Source organism: Mytilus californianus, unplaced genomic scaffold (genome assembly GCF_021869535.1).
Source record: "Mytilus californianus isolate M0D057914Y unplaced genomic scaffold, xbMytCali1.0.p SCAF_7, whole genome shotgun sequence".
Lineage (NCBI taxonomy): Eukaryota > Metazoa > Mollusca > Bivalvia > Mytilida > Mytilidae > Mytilus > Mytilus californianus.
Window position 1 is genome coordinate 23844268 of NW_026262723.1, and position 20941 is coordinate 23865208.

Below are 20941 nucleotides of genomic sequence, written 5' to 3' on the forward strand. Positions count from 1 at the left end.
GAAAAGGGGGTGCCCCATACCTTATGAAAAGGGGGTGCCCCATACTTTTTCTTTTACACTAATGTTAGTACAACAAAAAATATGGAACTTTCATCAGTGATGTTCATACTGGGTTAATGCGAAAAGTACTGTGGATTCATTAATATTCGTGGGATTCCAATTTTAGTTGATTTCGTGGGTTTTCGTAGTAGAAATTTTCTATCAGCTTATATGTAGACATTGGCAAAACCACGAAATCAAATATCCACGAAAACACGATTTTTCAACAATCCATGAAAATTGGTACCCACGAAAATAAATGAAACCACAGTAGCAGTTAACATAAAAAAAATCAAATCCTGTTTTGAACAGACATGTTTTACATTTTTTATTGCTCAGGCCTTTCATAGCTTACCATACAGTATGAGTTTTGCTCATTGTTGAACGCCATACGGTGACCTATAGTTGCTTTCATCGAAATCAATTGATCTCTGGTGGATTGTTGTCTCATTGGCAGTCACAACATAGTTTTAATTTTTATATACATATGTTCTCATAAAGTTATTTATTCAACCTGTTGGATTGCGCTCATATTATCCTTTAAGGTAGGATAGTTTAACCTGATTCAAATCATAGCATTTTATATTTCCACATCTCTGATATTGTTTAAGAAGATTAAGAAAGGGAGTAATAATTCACAAACAGTTTGTTATATCTTTACTTTCAATAAAATAACACAACAGGCTACAAAGATGAAGTAATACATCTGAACATTACAAAGTCATTAATGATATACATTGTTCTTTATTTTCACATTTTGTATTCAGTTTGGATACAAGTGAAAACATTCTTTGTATCACACTGGTATTCTATAGCAGATGAAATCACCAGAACAAATTTATCAGTGATACTGTTCTCTAATGCAGTCACCTTAAAATGAAAAACATGATTTTAAAGATCAACTTATCTACAAGAATGTGCAGAAAGTTAACTCTAGATAATTGTTCAATAAAGAGTTATTTAAACAAACCAAAAATACTATACTATTCTGTTTTCATACTTCTAATTTTTAAAATAATGCTGATTGACATGGTCAGTGATGTGGTGTCCATTTGTGAAATGAAACTGACAATTTATCAATTACTTGCACTTCCACTTTTTTATATACGGTCAGCATTGGAAACCTCCCTGGAGAATTGTTTGTAACTTCATCAAATGTGATTTTTATAATTTTTCTCCTTTTCTTAGTTTAGTTTTAGAGCTATTCGATAAAGACATAAATGATACCCAGGGAGGCACTTAAGAAATCTCAACTTAATTTGTGTCACATAAATCTTATTATAAAACTTACTTGCTTTCTTCTCCTTCACTTTCCTCACCACTGCCTGCTTTAGGTTTATTTTTCAGATATTCCTCCATAGCAATGTTATATTCTTCCTTTGCTTTGAGACATTTTTGCTCCCATTCCTACAAAAGTTCAAACAGTAGCAGATATTAATACACTGTTAACACAGAGATACGCCTTGTCTGTGTGACCAGAAATACTGAACTTCCAACAACTGTTGATGCTAATGACACAGGAAACCCACCCCTTAGTATTGCCTCTGTGACTTTTGTGTAGGTGAGACAAAAATTACTTCATAAAACAATTTACATAGATTTGTTTTTAATTAACTAAAGGAAATCTGAAATTCACAAGAACTCATCATTATTTAAAGATTGGAAATGAATTGACATGAAGTGAAGGGTACAGGACATACAAGTGGGAGCACTGAGGTCGTATTTTATCAATTGCAGAAATTGAAGGAACAAATGACAAAATGAATGAGGAAGATATTAATAAACTGCATGTACATGACCACACAGAGAGTTAGGAAATATACACATATAAATATATAATGAAGAGCATCAGTGTCCCAGAGGTCTAAGAAGTTCATCTACAGTCCTGACTAGCCTGTTTGAATCCCACTTGTGGTAACATGTGTTTGACACTGAACTAAATAGACTGGAATTGTTAGTTTTCCATCAATAAAACAGGCTTCCATAATATATATCCAAGGTCAGTAAAAATGTCATTAAACACGCAAGCACACATATAATGTACACTCACACCATGCATTACAATTATAACTCATTTTTTCTTGTACATCAAACCCAAAAATGCAACAGGGCCAATATGCAGAAGTTTTGATAACTTTAACAAATTTTGAAAAACTTGGCTTCAAGAATTCCTAATGAAAGATTATCCAGAAATTTCCTGAACAGTAATCCATTGTGTATATTATATTTCCTTTAGCTATCATAGCCATCTTGAATTTCAGATCAAACCACTGGACATTTCAATTGTGGAAAAACGATATTGTAAACTTACTCCTCGTTCACTAGCATCCATACTTCTCCAAAGTTCTCCGCTTTTCTTGGATATATCTGTGAAGGAAGCATCAGGGTTCTTCTCTTTGATATCATTTCTGTTCGTACTTAACCACATAAAATATGATGTCATTGGCTTCTTAGGTTTGTTTTGGTCAACATCTTTCTTCTGCTTCTTCTTCTTTCTTGTTGAACCTTTTTTCTGCATATGAAGAAAAGAAAAAGGTTGTGACATTTATACTCCTTTTAAAGGATTGTTTGTATGCTTGATATTTTTTTCTTAACATCCAGTTCATGGTATTGAAATCATGTAGTCTCTATTTATACATTTTCTTTAAATTCTGCATGTTATTTTTCAGTTACTGTGGAATCATTTATTTTTGTGGGCACCATTTTTTGTAATGTTTAAAAAGTCTGCATACAAACCTTTAGAAAATTGTTCTTTGCTGAACATTAGATTTCTTGATTCACCTGGACCAACAAAATCCACGAACATTGGTACCCCACGAATAATAATGAATTCACAGTAGTCTAAATTTAAAAGTGCTTGTCCAAGGTCAGGAAGATGTATAAATATTTTACCACAGTTTTAGCAGTTTTAGACTTCTTTTCCTTTTCCTGCTTTTTTTTCTTCTCTTTCTGTTGTTTCTTTTTCTCTGCCCTTTTTTCTTTAGCTTCTTCGTCTTCCTCTCCATCTTCACTGGCATTGTTTCCCCCTGAATCATACTCGTAGTCAGTTTCACTATCTGATGTTGTTGGTGGATTGCTGTCATATGTATAAAATTATCATGATTTTTACTCTCAAAACGTATATATGTTTTTGATTGTAAATATCAGACAAAATTGGCAAATGGTGACTGGGGATTGTAAATATGGTAATCTGCCATCTGGCATTTAGAACTATGATGGGGATATCAATTAACTATGCAAGATATATACATACACAATGATGTATGGACAGAGAGAGAAAATTAAATCTTATTACCAAAGCAAGCTGCTACAATTCTTAAGTAATTTCTGCCTTGTGCAAATATCCCTCATTTTCAACTGCTACAAGAGTTATCTAAAAATTCAAGTAGGCAATTTCTATTTCCTCTTAACAATAAAAAGTTTAAATTACTGACCAATGAATCAATAATAGTTTTTCAACACAAAATAGCAATAAAACATTACGAAGGAGATACAAGTAAATAAGAGGTGGAAAAGACCAAGGAGACATTCATAACTCAAAAGTCGAAGAGAATCTGACAACATCGTGGCAAAAAAAAAAACAACTAAAGGGCAGACAAGTTATGTAAATCTTATTATAGAACTTACTTGCTTTCTTCTCCTTCACTTTCTTCACCACTGCCTGCCTCAGCTTTATTTTTCAGATATTCCTCCAAAGCAATGTTATATTCTTCCTTTGCTTTGAGAAATTTTTGTTTCCATTCCTACAAAAGTTCAAACAGTAGCAGATACTAATAAACTGTTAACACAGATATATCCCTCTTCTGTGTGACCAGAAAAAAACCGAACTTCCAACAACTGTTGATGCTAATGACACTGGAAACCCACCCTTTAGTATTACTGCCTCTTTGACTTTTTAGGTGAGACAAAAATTACTTCAAAAAACAATTTACATAGATTTATTTTTAATCAACTAAAGAAAATCTGAAATTCACCAGAATTCATCATTATTTAAAGATTGGAACAGAATTGACATGAAGTGAATGGTACAGGACATAAAAAAGGGAGCACTGAAGTTTGTGTGGTTATCAATTACACAAATTGAAGGATCAAATTAGTAAGATATAAAACTAGAGGCTCTCAAGAGCCTGTGTCGCTCACCTGTATCTTCTGTGGTTTTGAAAATCATGTAAAATAAGTGCATTCATCCAATATAAGTATGCTGAAAGAGATGGTGTAATAAAAGAACCTTTGTGAGCACGCTCACATACCCCACGCCCCTACATTGTCACTGGACAAACAAAATCTCACCAGATTTCTAAGTTCAAAGACTCATAACTCTACAAAAGTCAACTGATAAAAATTTTCTTGTGGATATGCAAATTTACACAGAAGTACATTTAGGCCAGAATTTTAAATTCAAATGGGCATTACTCCTGGAAAAAAATCAATAGTAATTTCCGGTTGATATGCACATCTGCATAGTATGTCCTTATTATATACAAAGTTTCATGAAATTCTGTTGTGTGGTTTCAGAGAAGTTGCGATGACAAACTGCTGCAGTAGTATAATTGGGCCAAATTCTAAGTTCAAAGAGGCATAACTCCTAGAAAAAAATTCTATCGTAATTTCCTGTCGATATGCACTTCTACATAGTATTTCCTTATTATCTACAAAGTTCCATGAAATTCTGTTGTGTGGTTTCAGAGGAGTTGCGATAACAAACTGTTGTAGTAGTATATTTTGGGCAAAATTCTAAGTTAAAGGGTCATAACTCCTAGAAAAAAATTGAATCGTAATTTCCTATCGATATGCACATCTACATAGTATGTCAATATTATCTAAGAAGTTTCATGAAATTCTGTTGAGGGGTTTCAGAGGAGTTGCGATGACAAACTGTTGCGTAGTATATTTTGGCCAAAATTCAAAGTTAAAGTGACATTACTCCTCGAAAAACAATTAAATCGTAATTTCCTGCTGATATGCACATCTACATAGTATGTCCTTATTATCTACAAAGTTTCATGAAATTCTGTTGTGTGGTTTCAGAGGAGTTGTGATGACAAGAACAGGACTGACGGGTCAAAAACATTATACCCTCCGCAACTTTGTTGCGTGGGGTATAATAATGGTTTATAGAAAAGTTACTGAATAATTTTGAAAATGAAAAATATCAAAGAAAATTATAAGCACCCCCCCCCCTGAAAAAAATGCATCCTCCCATGGGAAAAAATCAAGTCATCCCATTGTAGTCTTACAATAGTTACTGAGGACCCCTTATCATTATTCAATTTAGTTTTCAAGTTGTTACCATTTGAAAATGTTTTTTCCAACAATTTTCCTGTGGACTTCTATAGTAAACCCATATGTTCTATTTTTAGCCATGGCTGACAATGTTGGTTGGATGGCAGGGTCATAGGATATAATTTTCAATCAAGATACCCTATGGAAAATTGTGGCTAAGTTTAATTATATTAGGCCCTGTAGATTAAGTGGAGAAGATCTTTGTAAAAGATAACAAAAATTTACAATAAATTGCTTCGCCGAGCGCAGCTGGATACGACCGCAGAGGTCCAACCCTGAACAGTTGGGACAAAAATGGACACAATATTCGCGCTTGATACATGTCTGAATTTGGATTGTAACTAGATATCATTGAGATGAGAGCCATCTCTGTGGGCCCCGCTGTGAATAATGTGTGGTATAAAATTTGTATCTTTATCATTGGACATGGGGTTGTCAACTGAAACCAAAGTTTTTTACCTTGACCTTTGACCAAGGAAGTTGTACACAAATTATGACACACCCTCTTGTGTTTGTTTATATGCATGTCAAGTATAAACTTTGAAATCATAACGGTTCTCAAGATATAGAGCGGACACGATCTTTACCATATGACATGGGGTTGTCAACTAAAACCAAAGTTTTTGACCTTGACCTTTGACCTAGGAAGTTGTACATACATTATGATACACCCTCTGGTGTTGGTTAATATACATGTCAAGTATAAACTTTGAAATCATAACGGTACTCTAGATATAGAGCGGACACAATTTGTTACGGACGGACGGACGGACGGACGGTCGGTACGACAGACGGACGGACAGACTGATCACTATAGGGCGTCCGCCATTCGGCGGGGCCCAAATTAAATATTTGACACATAATAGGTTTCTGACACTGAATAACTGTAGTCAAAGGACTTAGAATTGGTTATATGATTTGAATTTATATTAAATTTCTTGCTTTTGTGCAATACACTGTGCTGTTGCACAATACTTAGTAAATCTGTTTTCAGATGATATACAAAGAATTAGCAATTGTGAAACACAATTTTTCTTTGGAAAATTGACAATTTCTTAAATCTTGAAGAAATATTGACCCCCAAAAAAATTTTTTTATATACCTTCATCAGCATTTAATAGTAACTTCTAAAAATAAATTGACAGCTAATCACCTCAAGACAATACAACATTTCTTTATAACAAAACCATTGTAAGGGAGGTAACTCTTAATGCTCAAAAAAACTTTCATGACTTTACATATTTTAAAAGCAATGTAAGGGAGGTAATTCAATTATAACATTGTATTATTATCTTTTAAATTTTGTTTAATGTTTATTAAATCAAAAACAAAACAAATATTATAGCCTTAGGACCAAAATTTGGACTAATTAGAAAATGGGCCCAACAACAAAATACGAACAAACCAGTTAGCTTCAGCATAAGAAAAAAATGTAATTCTTATAGCATGAAAAACTGTTATACTTATAGCAAAAAGTCCCAACATATAGAATCAAAGCTTTCTCAAAATCAAAATCCAAAAGTATTGTTTTCTTCTATATACTGTAAAATATCATGAATCAATCGAATGCTATCCCTTATATAATCCATTGAGTATATTATATTTCCTTCAGCTTTGATAGCTAGATCTTGAATTTCAGATTAAATCACTGGACATTTACGATATTGTAAACTTACTCCTCGTTCACTAGCATCCATACTTCTCCAAAGTTCTCCGCCTTTCTTGGATATATCTGTGAGGGAAGCATCAGGGTTCTTCTCTTTGATATCATTTCTGTTCGTACTGAACCACATAAAATATGATGTCATTGGCCTCTTAGGTTTGTTTTGGTCAACATCTTTCTTCTGCTTCTTCTTCTTTCTTGTTGAACCTTCTTTCTGCATATGAAGAAAAGAAAAAGGTTGTGAAAATTCTATTCCTTTTAAAGGATTGTTTGCATGCTTCATTTTTTTTGTTAACATCCAGTTTATAGTATTAAAATCATGTAGTCTCTATTTGTATATTTTTTTTAAATTCTGCATGTTATTTTTCAGTTACTGTGGAATCATTTATTTTCGTGGGCACCAATTTTGATGTTTTAAAAAGTCTGCATACAAGCCTTTGGAAAGTTGTTCTTTGTTGAACATTTTCGCCTGAAGGTGCTAACTTGTTTATACTAGTTGCTAAAATCAGAGACATATATTATATGTCTCTGCTAAAATTAGATGGACGGTTGAGTCAGTAAACACGCTCATTAAAACATGGAAGTATTTAGATAAAGTTGTCCCAAATATCGATATCTTGAACCTTAAAGAATACTTGAGAATAGTAGGCACTATATGCAATAAATTCAAGCTGCCGTTAATCACATCGGTTGAGGAACATATGGTGCCATAGCTAGAAATATGCTAGAAAAGTCCAAACAACCAAACCTTTTACAAGGGTTTTGAAAGACCAAGCATTGAGTAAAGCATTACACGACTGTAAACATTATGACTGACAGAAGATTATTTATGATTTCTTACATTTGGTGTTTACCAATTATACCAGGCTCCTAACTATGCCGACCAGCATCTTGACACTGACTGTGATATCGATATCTTTCTACACACTGTCTCTTCGTCCATCATTCAAGCCATAATACAATCCAGACACACTAGCTGTAAACAATACAGTCTTTGGCTTGAATTAAATGAGGATAATGATACCCATCCAGTTAACGGTTGGTTTTGTGAGTGTAAGGCAGGAGCCCGAACTGTGGGATGCTGTGCCCATGTAGCTACGATAATGTGGTACATGCGATATGCCAGACATACAGAATATAAAACCTAAACAAACAGATATTACTCTGCATTTAAAGATTCCAGTATAGACATTGAAACAGAGACCGATCATGAATCAGATTAGAAGATTTACAATATGTTAATGGTATACCTATAGTTGCTTACATCTAAATCATTTGGTGTCTGGTGTGATTGCCAACGAGCTACATTCGGTATGTGCCTGTCCCAAGTCAGGAGCATGTAATTCAGTGTAATGGTTGTCGTTTGTTGCTGTATCATATTTGTTTTTCTTTCATTATTTTGTACATAAATCAGGCCGTTAGTTTTCTCGTTTGAATTGTTTGTGTGGATATGAATTATTATAAGAGTCAGAGTCAATCTCTCTCACCAACAAAAAAGCAAGCCTACTGTCAATTACTTTATCAATGGACGTCTCCTTGTACGCGTGAAGGATACATCTATAGTCCCGAAAGTCGTTCGGTTGTCATCGTATAACGAAGATATGTTTTAACCCGCCACATGACACTGAAACTGCGTTGATTCAGCGATGGAATTGGTCACAGGCATTGTCAATTCTGCGTTGCATTGTAAATAGCAAAACACCCTGCAGACACAATATTCGTCTGCTATAAAAAGAGGGGAAATAAAGCGCTGGTGATGGGAACGAACGCCAGGAGTGATATCGACTCGTTGACTTCTACAACTTTTTGTTTATTTAACCGTACAGTGCCCATTTATTTTCCCCTTCACTTTCTCTCACTCGGAGTTTCCTCCCTCTCTCTCATATCTCTAGCTCGTATTTTATTTTTATTTTTTTTTATTATGATTTTTTGTTTTTGACAAAACGATGTTGAAGCCTTGGCTTCTGAGCTTCCGCCTAGCTACGCCACTGCGGTGGCACCTCAATTTTTATTTTCATATATATATATGTATATATGTTTACATAAACAGTTGTTTATCCAACATATTGGATTCCTATCATATTATCCTTTATTGTAGGACAGTTCAGCCTCATTCAAATCATAGCCTTTCGCTTTCCCACATGATCACTGATATTGTTTATGAAGATTAACAAGAGGCTCTCAAGAGCCTGAATCGCTCACCTGTAATTTTTTGCTTAAATCTTTCATCAATGATTATTTTTGCTTTTTTATATATATTAATTGAGTCGCTTAATAAAATGCTCCGCAGGGCGCAGCTTGATACGACCGCAGAGGTCGAACCCTGAACAGTTGGGGCAAGTATGGACACAACATTCAAGCTTGATACAGCTCTGAATTTGGATTGTGATTAAATATTTGACACAGCATAGGTTTCTGACACAGAATGAATGTGGTCTAAGAACTTAAAAATTTTAAATTGGACATTCACCTATTATGGTCCAATATTCAAAATCTAAATACATGGTTAGATTCAGCATATCAAAGAACCCCAAGAATTCAATTTTTGATGAAATCAAACAAAGTTTAATTATGGACCCTTTTGACCTCAATGTGGACAAAGTTGATAACGGGGCCCAAAAATCAAAAATCTAAATACATGGTTAGATTCAGCATATCAAAGAACCCCATATATTCATTTTTTGTTGAAATCAAACAAAGTTTAATTTAAGACCCCGATTTGGACCAACTTGAAAACTGGGACCATAATTAAAAATCTAAATACATGTTTAGATTCAGCATATCAAAGAACCCTAAGAATTCAATTTTTGTTAAAATCAAACTTAGTTTAATTTTGGACCCTTTGGACCTTAATGTAGACCAATTTGAAAACGGAACCAAAAATTAAGAATCTAAATACACGGTTAGATTCGGCATATCAAAGAACCCCAATAATTCAATTTTTGATGAAATCAAACAAAGTTTAATTTTGGACCCTTTGGACCTCAATGTGGACCAATTTAAAAACGGGGCCCAAAATCCAAAAACTTAATACACGGTTAGATTCAGCATATTAAAGAACCCCAAGAATTCAAGAATAAAACCCCATTGAAATTGGTCAAGAAATAAGCAATATATACGAAGTATCTTCTTTTGCACAATACTGTGCAATTGAATATTTCTTGCTATTGCGCAATACTGCACAATTGACAATTTCTTGCTATTGCGCAATATTGTGCTATTGGATATTTCTTGCTATTGCGCAATACTGTGCAATTGAAGATTTCTTGCTATTGCGCAATACTGTGCAAATGAAGATTTCTTGCTATTGTGCAATACTGTGCAATTGAAAATTTCTTGCTATTGCACAATACTTATTATATGATAATTTACACATCCTGTTTGGTGTGTATCTCCTACCATATCATTATTATTTGCTTTTAAATTTAAATCAGAAATAACCAACTTAAAATGGAAAATTTTAAAAGAAAAAAAAAAGGAAAAAAAGAAAAAAAAGGAAAACAAAAAAACTCCCCCCCCAAAAATTTTTTGAACCCCCTTATGATTCATCACCCCCAAACTCAATCCCAGCCTTCCCTTTGTGGTATGGTACCTTGCAGTACAATTTCAGAGAGATCCATACAATTGAACGCAAGTTATTGTCTGGAAACTAGAAAAATGTGTTTTTTGGCCCCTTTTTGGCCCCTTATTCCTAAACGTTTCGGGCAATTACCCCCAAACTCAATTCCAGCTTTCCCTTTGTGATATGGAACCTTGTAGTACAATTTCAGAGAGATCCATACACTAACACACAAGTTATGTCTGGAAGTTACAAAAATGCTTATTTTTGGCCCCTATTTGGCCCCTAATTCCTTAACTGTTGGTACCATAACCCCCAAAATCAATCCCAACCTTCCTTTTGTGGTATTGAACCTTATGGTAAAATTTCATAGAGATCCATTCACTTAAACTAAAGTTAGAGTGCGAAAACCAATGTGTCTTCGGACGACGCAGGACGACGCCGGACGAAACGCCAACATCATACCAATATACGACCGCAAACATTTTTGCGGTCGTATAAAAATGACATTTAAATGTTCTTTGCATCCGTCATATTTTCTTCACAAGCAAAAAACTCCATTTTCGCCATAGTGGCTATGTTTCTTGACGTACAAGTAAATAAAACACAAAATTCATACTAGACACTCTGAAACTCATTCAGCCCAAGTTTGGCTGAAATTGATTCCGCAGTTTCAAAGGAGAAGATTTTTTTTAAGTAAGCAAACTAGATGAACAAATTGTGAAAAATTGTCTTTAAAGAGCAATAACTCCTTAAAGGGTCAATTGACAATTTTGGTCATACAAACTTATTTGTAGATCTTACTTTGCTGAACATTTTTGCTGTTTACAGTTAATCTTTATCTATAATTATATTCAAGATAATAACCAAAAACTGCAAAATTTCCTTAAAATTACCAATTTAGTAGCAGCAACCCCACAATGGGTTATTAGGTTCACCTGAAAATTTCAGGGCTGATAGAACTTCACCAACTTATTTGTAGATCTTACTTTGCTGAACAGTTTTGCTGTTTACAGTTTATCTTTATCTATAATAATATTCAAGGTAATTACCGAAAACTGCAAAATTTTCTTAAAATCATCAATTCAGGGTCAATTAAAGAACCTTAGTGAGCGCGCTCACATACCCCACGTCCCCACATTGTCATTGGAGAAATAAAATAAGTGTAAGAAAAAAAATTGAATCATAATTTCCTGTCAATATGCACATCTACATATTATGTCCTTATTATCTACAAAGTTTCATGAAATTCTGTTGTGTGGTTTCAGAGGAGTTGCGATGACAAACTGTTGCAGAAGTACACTGAAGCAAATAAGTTCAAAGGGGCGTAACTCCTAGAAAAAAAATTGAATCGCAATTTCCTGTCGATATGCACAACTACATAGTATGTCCTTATTATCTAAAAAGGTTTCGTGAGATTCTGTTGTGTGGTTTGAGAGGACTGACGGACTGACGGACGGACGGACAGACGGACGGGTCAAAAACATTATACCCCCCGCAACCCGTTGCGTGGGGTATAATACCCTAAAAATCTGGCTGATAATTTCAGAGCAGGCAGGCCTTGACCTAATGAATACTTTACTTCTTGTCTGATTTGCTCTAAGTGCTTTAGTTTCTGAGATATAAGTCAATCAAAGTGCTTGTAAGCACAGGAGGGTAAAGATTGAGTTAATTTATCAGTGGGAAGTAAAATTAAATATTGCATTGTCAATAAATTGATTGAACTGCAATTCTGGACAATGGGAGATAACTCCACTTTAAAGATGACTTTAACAATGACATCATTTACATTTTTAGAACAGATATTAGATTCCTGCACCTTGGAAAAGTTATGTAATTTTCTTAACAGGTGTAACATTGTTTTGTGACTTGAATATCTGAGCATATATTACATTGATAAATTTCTGGAAATGTTCATGGATAGGATGTACAGAATGTTATGATCAATGCACTATATTTTGTGTTTCAAAAAGGTAGTGATAAGCCTTGGAAGTTTTAGATATCAAGTCAGTTACATAGGGTTTAGATTACATTTCATGCAATCTTTACCAAAAAATTGCATTTTACCCCCATGTTCTTTTTTTAGCCATGGCAACCATGTTTCCTGAGGAAACAGAAAATAAAGTACAAACTTTATTCTAGATAACCTAAGAATCATTCAGCTTAAGTTTGGTTTAATTTGGTTCATTAGTTTCAGAGGAGAAGATTTTTTAAAGTTAGAAAACATGATATTAAAACAAATTGTGTAAAATTGTCCTTAAAATGCAATAACTCCTTAAGGGGTCAATTGACAATTTTGGTCATATACACTTATTTGTAGATCTAACTTTGCTGAACATTTTTGCTGTTTACAGTTTATCTTTATCTATAATTATATTCAAGATAATAGTCGAAAACTGCAAAATTTCCTTAAAATTACCAATTTAGTAGCAGCTGATAGAACTTCACCTAATGAACACTTTTACCCCGTGTCAGATTTGCTCTAAATGCTTAAGTTTTTGAGATTTAAGGTAGTTCAGGGGTATAGAAAATCAAAGAGCTGAAAGCTCTGAGGAAAAATGACGCCACTGTCTCTAATATTGTGATATTTTTTATGCAAGTCTTGATTTTCACATACCGTAATAAGTTTAACATTGCAACATGTCTCGTAAGCATATAATTGATATTCGTATATGTGTCTGTTTTTTCAGTACAAATGAATAGGTCAAGACTACCTGAATGATCTACAGTATCCAATTACTACTGGCTGTTTTTTTTGTATAAATAAATAGGTCAAGACTACCGGAATGATCTGCAATATCCAATGACTACTAGCTGTTCTTTTGTACTAATAAAAAGTCAAGACTATGTGAATGATCTACAATATCCAATGACTACTGGCTGTTCTTTTGTACATATAAATAAAGACTACCTGAATGATCTAAAGTATTCTAAGTAATGTGATTTTTTTCTTGCAATTACATTTTTCTAAATCAAGAATATAGACTTCTAGTATCCTTTTCAAACCAAATGATTATGAAGAGCCTGTTGTTAGCAAGCTCTTATACCCCACATACTCATTAAATAAGTTACTAGTGACCTAGTTATTTCTGTTACTTGAAGCAAATTGTATTTCTGTATATTTAGACAATAGTATAATATTGTTTTACTAGTTTTATTTCACCTTGAAGATTAGACAAATAGAGATATTCCTTCGATTTTTTATTTCATGTCAGTCAGGTCGCTTTATATGAAACTTGAAACCACTTCTCTGCCATATTGTTATTTTATAACAACTCTGCCCTTGACCATGTTGACCCATGTAATTGATATTCATTCCTTAACCATATATCATAGTCAGTTAGTTTTTGATTTTGCACTCCCACACCACCTTTCATGTCTTTCAGGTCAAATGTCTGTCTCCATTTAAGTTAATGACATTGAACAATCATGGTATTAAACACAATTTCAATAGTGATAATGCTGTTCTCGTGGGTCACCATATATTCAACTTGGGTAGCATTCCAGTTATTGAAATTTGTGTCAGATTAGAACAATGATCTAGATCTTTAGGAACGGATCTTATAATTTAATATGGAGCCATAGTATGGGACCCCTACACGGTAACAAAAAATACAAGCTTGAAAGGATACAATGTCAAGCGGCAAAATCTATCACCAGAGATTACAAGTCAAAAGAGGATGGACGGGATACGTCTCTAAAATGCTTGCTGAACTGGAACTACAGCAAGACCTCCAGACAAGACGAACAAAGCGTTGAAGCCAGAAGTTATTATTTATGTAAAAAGTAGTTGAGGGGCTGATTCCCGCTATTGAACCATACTGTCATTCTATAATATCATTGCGTAAGTATTACTGTATTGGCCTTGTTATTGGTCCATGTCTTGGGTGTATTGGTCTGAGGCGAAGCGGAAGGCCAATACTGCTGGCCGAGGACCAATAATAAGGCCAATACAGAAATACACGTAATAGTATCTTTATCAATTAACTACAGTGTTACAATATTTTTTGTATTTCATTTCACAAGAGATAAACATTTTTACCTTGAGGTGGAACTACCAATACAGAAATACATGTAACAGTATCTTTATTAATTAACTACAGTGTTACAATATTTTTTTAATTTCATTTCACAAGAGATAAACATTTTAACCTTGAAGTGGAACTATCCAAATCTCAGTTTCTTTTTATAAGATGCAATATCTAATGATTCGGTGCCGTTTGAAGTATCTTCAGCCTTTTTTCTCGTCTGATGAATTTTTCTACCCTTTCCAGTCACTATGAAGTGTTACAACTTTAATTTAGACACAACACATAAATAGTAATTGGAAAGGTACTGCCATTGCATGTGTAATGCAAATATATTTAAAAAAAAAATAATGTAAGAGTTGAAATTGATACAACTATCCTTAAGCCAATTGACCAAAGAACGAAGATTTGCACAATTACAGAATGCATATGCCTTGTTCGGGTTTAAAAATAAACGACCGTTTACATACAAAACATGAGAAGCGACAGTAAACAGTAAACAAAATCGATTTGTACCATCGACATGATGAAATTATGAGGTCAAGAAATGAACTTTGTGATAATTTACTCGTTCCCCAAACCTGAAATAATCCCATCGTCTATTTTCAAAATGCTTTTTAAATGAATGGGACCGTCTTTAACCTAAAATATATGCCATACTGAACGTTTCAGCTTGTTTATGGTGAGTAAACCTGCGTCTTACAAACAACTGTTTACTTTCAGTTTGAGTTTATCGTGACTTACGATCTAAAAACTAGAGACGTTCCGAAATCCTGTTTTGTAAACAAAGATTCATACGCACCGCGTGGGTATAACCGTATTACTAATTTCTGGTTTTTAAAATCTTCGTAAATCTGGATAAAGACCAGTTTCTATCCAATGGATATCAAGATGATTCCAATTTTCACTTTTTTTAATGATTGTAAAGTTGAAATGGCATGAAAGGCTGACATCATTTAGAACTATTTTGTCTAGCGATTGCTGATCATTGGAGGGTAAAAAGTCCAACACCATAACAAAACGGATCTATTTATCATGTATACATACCGATTGTTTACGATTGTAAGACATGTGCATAAAAGTGAAAGCTCGAATAAATATGAAAAATATAAAAAAGGGATAGCTCCAAATACAATTTAATAACAAAAACATATGGACAGGTCAAGATATCTTTTTGGAAAATAAAATAAAGTATGTAAACTGGTTCCCGTCCGACTACAACACTTTGTTCGAGTGTAGCGTAATACAAGCAGATTCCAGTTAGTATGTAAAATAGTAAATATGAAACCGAGTGCGGTAGGCGGAGGCAATAATCGACTTCCGTAAGTTCTGGTCAATGGTATCGGAAACATGCCGCTGATAGCGTCATTTTCCAAAAATGACAGAATTTTCTTATACTTTGTGAACTTAAACCTTGTAGCATGGTAATTGAAAAAATGCAATAAAATTTGGGGGTCACTGGCCATCCAAGAAATTTTTTTTTACCTCTGAAAATGAGTGCAAATAGGCTAATTTCTCAATGGATATATAGGGAAAATTGACATAAAACCTCTTTGATTGAATATTCTCAGCCAAAAAAATGACAGAAGATGCTCATTTTTTCATACTGAAAACTTTGATGTCTCTATTTTATAAAATTGGAATAAAATTTGGGGGTCACCAGCAATATAAGAAAAATAATTTATTTTTTATGACTGACTTACCATGGAAACAGACTAAAAGTAACAATTCAGAAAAAAACATTTTGGAGTGTTTGTCCGAAAACTGGAAAATCCCCCTTTTTAATGAATAAAACCCACAAGTTGGAAAAGTAAAATCGAAAAGGGAGCTTACGTCAATAGATATAAACAATTCACCAAAGTTTCATGCACATTTGTTAAAGGGTTTAGAATTATTGTCGGACATGTTGACGACGGACAAAGCAATTTTTATGAATGGAGAAGTTTGATATCAACATATCTTTTAAAGTTTCCAAGTGAATTCAATAAAATTTGGAAGGGTAATTAGGTACTATTTGCAGAAACAAAAGTTGATTTTAGGGGTTTCCCATGGTAAAACACGGACTCAGCCATTACTCCATTTCAAATGTCATCAACATGTCGCTTGCAATTTTCATTAGTAAGAATTAATTAAAACTTCAAAGGATTATTTTAAGTATAATTTGTAGATATGCAAATACCCTAATAGAATTTTTATTTATTTACCAAACTGACTTTGTGGTCAATTATGGTAAAACAAGGACTTTGCTATTTATGTGTACTTTAATATCTCCTTTCTGAGGAGTACCCCCATGCGATATGGTGTAAATAAGACATTTAGTACATGGAACAGACATAGATTAGTGTAAGTATTTCCTTATCCAGTTCAGTAGTTAGGCTGGGATGGTTCTTACTACCACAATGTTAACTACCTTTCAATTCTGGTAAAGCATGGACAAAACCATTTCTACAATTGTAATTTGTCATAATTCACATATCTCCTATATGCAACTTCCATAGGACTTAACTTATTTTTTTAGTTATTAATTTTAGTGATTCCACCATTGATTACCATAATCTTTGAAGGAAGTCTCCATATATTTCGTTCTCTTGTGTGCACATTAACAAACATAGCTTGTCTTGCATTGATAGATGGTTGCATCTGGGTTGAAAATTGAAAAATAGTTTTCATACCTCCAAAATGGTATGGGGTGTAAATAAAAAATGATAAGATTTTTCTTAAACTTTGCACAGTTGATCCTAACAATACGTTCTTCGAAAAAAATATAGAAAAAAAGTTGGGGGGTTACCCATTACCGACCATTTAAAAATTATATTAACTCCAGAAAAAAAGATTTTTTTGCTTCATTAGTTATGATATAGAGTGAAAATTAATCCTTATCCTCTACCAGTCTTTAGGAAGACATGAATTATAGACATTCGTCATTTATAGATACGAAGTACCACAATTTTAAGTCTTAAAAACCTTTGCCATATACATAGACATATGTGCATCAGTAATATCTCAGATGTTAAATGCTCCAAAAGAGTATACTTGTATATTAAATGTGAATTTTTGATTCACTAGTAAATATTTGCAGCCAAAATTGATTCAAAGAAATGTCTTAAAATATAATATATATCTATACGTCTTCGTAACAGAACCAACTACTTATTCATATAGCTGACTAAATTTCCTACAATGCTCTTTCACAACATAAACAATGTAGTACCTGGATTTTCCTAAAATTATACAGAGTGAAGCTTTTCCAATGAGATTTTAGGCCATTTGTCTTCTCTGTTTAAATGCCTCTCATTGTGTCATGCACAGGCCTTGTTTCGCTGACTTTACAGTATGGACATTGCTAATTGTTGAAGGCCTAAGATTGTTTTGTATTGTTTAACATCATTGTTCTTTGGTCTCTGGTGGATATTTAAAGTAAACAGGTGAAAAAAAGAAAATGTTTTACATTTCTTTCAATTTAGAGAACATTGCAGATATTAAGGTCCACTCAATGGGATATTTAAGTCCAATTGTCAGATTTTTTTAGTTAGGGGCGGATCCAGATTTTATTAAGGGGGGTTCCAACCATATGTCCATTCAAAAGCATTGATCGTAAAATAAAGTGGGGATTCCAACCCCAGGAAGCCCAAACTTTAACTTTCCATGATGTATGTTTGTATATATTTTCAAAATTCTTATGAATCCTGTATAATGGCCTTATTGACTGGTTTGCCACAAAATTTCTCTGTTGCTACATGTACATGCTCAAATTGGCATTTTTTCATGTTAAAAGAACATGCATTGTGTGAAGAAAAAATGTTTGTACCAAATAATATTTTGCTATTTAGGGTAAAAATATAACTTTTATTGTATAAGAACTATCTTTCAATCTGAATTGTTTTAGCATAGCCTGATTTTAATTAATCTTCATTGTAGACTTTTTTAATTCTGTCCATGAAAAGTGAACTGTACTAGTGGTACATGTATAACTTCATCAATTATAATTAATTCTGCAAAGTGAATACAATCATGACGAATATTTTATTACTGTGCTTAAACCATGTTTGTGTCGACATATGATAAGTGTGAGCTGAGAGTCTGCAAGGTTTTTATGCATACTTGGCATTCTGACTTTCTATCTGACAGGTTTTTATGTGTCAATATTTGTGTTTCAATATAAAAAGATGTGGTATGATTGCCAATGAGACAACTCTCCACAATAAACCAAATGACACAGAAATTAACAACTATAGGTCAATATATAAATAACACATAGCTGAGAAGGTGATAGAGCAGATTGTTACCCCGAGAAAACATTGTCAACTGAGGCAAAGCCAAGGTTGACAATGTCTTTTCGAGGGGTAACAATCTGCTCTATCACACTCTCAGATATGTGTTATTTAATTTATTATACTGAATGTTCTGTTATTACTGTCTATTAAATTTCAAATTCAAATTAATAAACTATGTCGTCTTGTACATAACAATCATCCGTATTTATTAAAGTATTTTTTAAAACGCACACTTGAGCAAGCGTCTCCGTGAAGGGTAATAGAGTATTTGCCATGGGATAGAGTAAATTGTCTCCCTCGTATTAACCAATCAAAATCTGGCATTTTGACATGAAGTATAATAAAAGCCGTTACCGCATAGTCAGCTATAAAAGGCCCCGAAATGACTAATGTAAAACAATTCAAACGAGAAAACTGACGGCCTAATTTATGTACAAAATAATGAACAATAACAAATATGTAACACAGCAACAAAAGACAACCACTGAATTACAGGTTCCCGACTTGGGACAGGAACATACAGAATGTGGTGGGGTTAATGTTTGAAGGTGCCAACCATCCCCCTAACCTGGGACAGTGGTGTAATGGTACAACATATAGAAGGCTTTTATCAAGTTGTATTATTCATTTGTGAACTCTGAATCTAAAGAAAAGTAAATTATCACAGAAAAAATGTGCAAAATGTGTTGTATGAATGGTCATCGTCTAATAGCCTTTATGAAGCAAGTAAAATGTGAGGAGCTTTGTACATAAAAGTCCATCATAAAGATTTCACTAAATTTGCACTTTACAATGTCTTTTGTAACTGTTGCATTTCACATACCATCTTTCTCTTCTACTGTAGGATAGTAAGGGATCATAGATTAATTCTTACGAGCAAGCTCTGAGCATGCACGGAGGATGCTCGGAGCTTTTTAAGTAGGCTCTTCTCAGCAGTTAATGTGACAATAATTATCATGATCCATTAAGATGTCAATCAAATCTACACCACTTCTATGAAAAGGAAAGTAGAGCATTATAGAGGAAGCTCCATAAACACCTGTGTAAACATCTGGTCTATTCAAATACATTTTGCATGACAGTTTACAAAACAATAAAATAGATTAGAAATTCTTCAACAGTGCTGCGTATTGCTTGGAACGAAATCTCAATTCTCCACAAAAAGTAAAAGTCATTTAAATATTTCCTTTTTATATTTAATAATCATTCCTTTTTTTATAATAAAAAGACACAAACAACAGTCAGGTGGCGATACTAAACAAGTAATTTTTTTTAGTCACTTTTATAAGTATTTTTTGTTTTTAAAAATTATTTAATAACTCAATAGTTATTTTAAATGTCAAATAAAGCATGGACTTAATGTAGTTTTTAAGAATTTTTATATCATTTCATTAAATAAAATTAAGTCTTTATCCAATTTTAGATGAGTATAGAGAGGTTACTTTAAAAAATAATGACAAAAATATTACTTTAATAAATTATTTTATACAACTTCAAAAAACTTAGTACTTACAATTATTTAAGGAATATATGTAATAGCTTATGATTAAGATTCAAATTATAAATAACTACAAGTCTAAATTAAAGGTTCCATATCTAGTTATAACTGTCTATCTCTAAGATTTTAAGGGGAAATGATATTTTAATAGCCCCAAGAGGCCAATCTTTGACCAAGAAGTGTGGCATCAGAAAAGCAATTAGTGCTTGTTGAGGATTTAAATAGTTTTACCAGTATATTTCATGGGGAAAATAACCAGATGTCTGTGAAAATTTGTTAAAGCTAGAAAAACCTGTATGAATGGACACCTATAAAAATGATATTAACAGAAGTTACTTATTCATGATATAGATATTTGAAACAGCCTCGTTTTCAACGTAACTTGTATAGGTAATTTTGAAAATTACTTGCTTAAGTAATGCCCCTAACTAAACAATGGTAATATGTTTTTTTTAAATAGCAAACTAAGTTCTTTTATAGAAAATTATTGCTACTTTAAGAAAAGTTGTAATTCTTTAGTGGAAGCCTGGTTTGAGGGGGTAATACCACCATTGTTTTCCCTCTAGTACGTCTCTCTTTTCTTGGCATTTTTTTGTT

At 33.2% G+C, this 20941-nt stretch overlaps 1 pseudogene; it reads right to left on the reverse strand.

Annotated features, from left to right (window-relative positions):
• Positions 1–681: 681 nt before the first annotated feature.
• LOC127708303 (FACT complex subunit SSRP1-like) overlaps positions 682–20941 on the reverse strand; it is a 39912-nt pseudogene continuing 19652 nt past the window's right edge.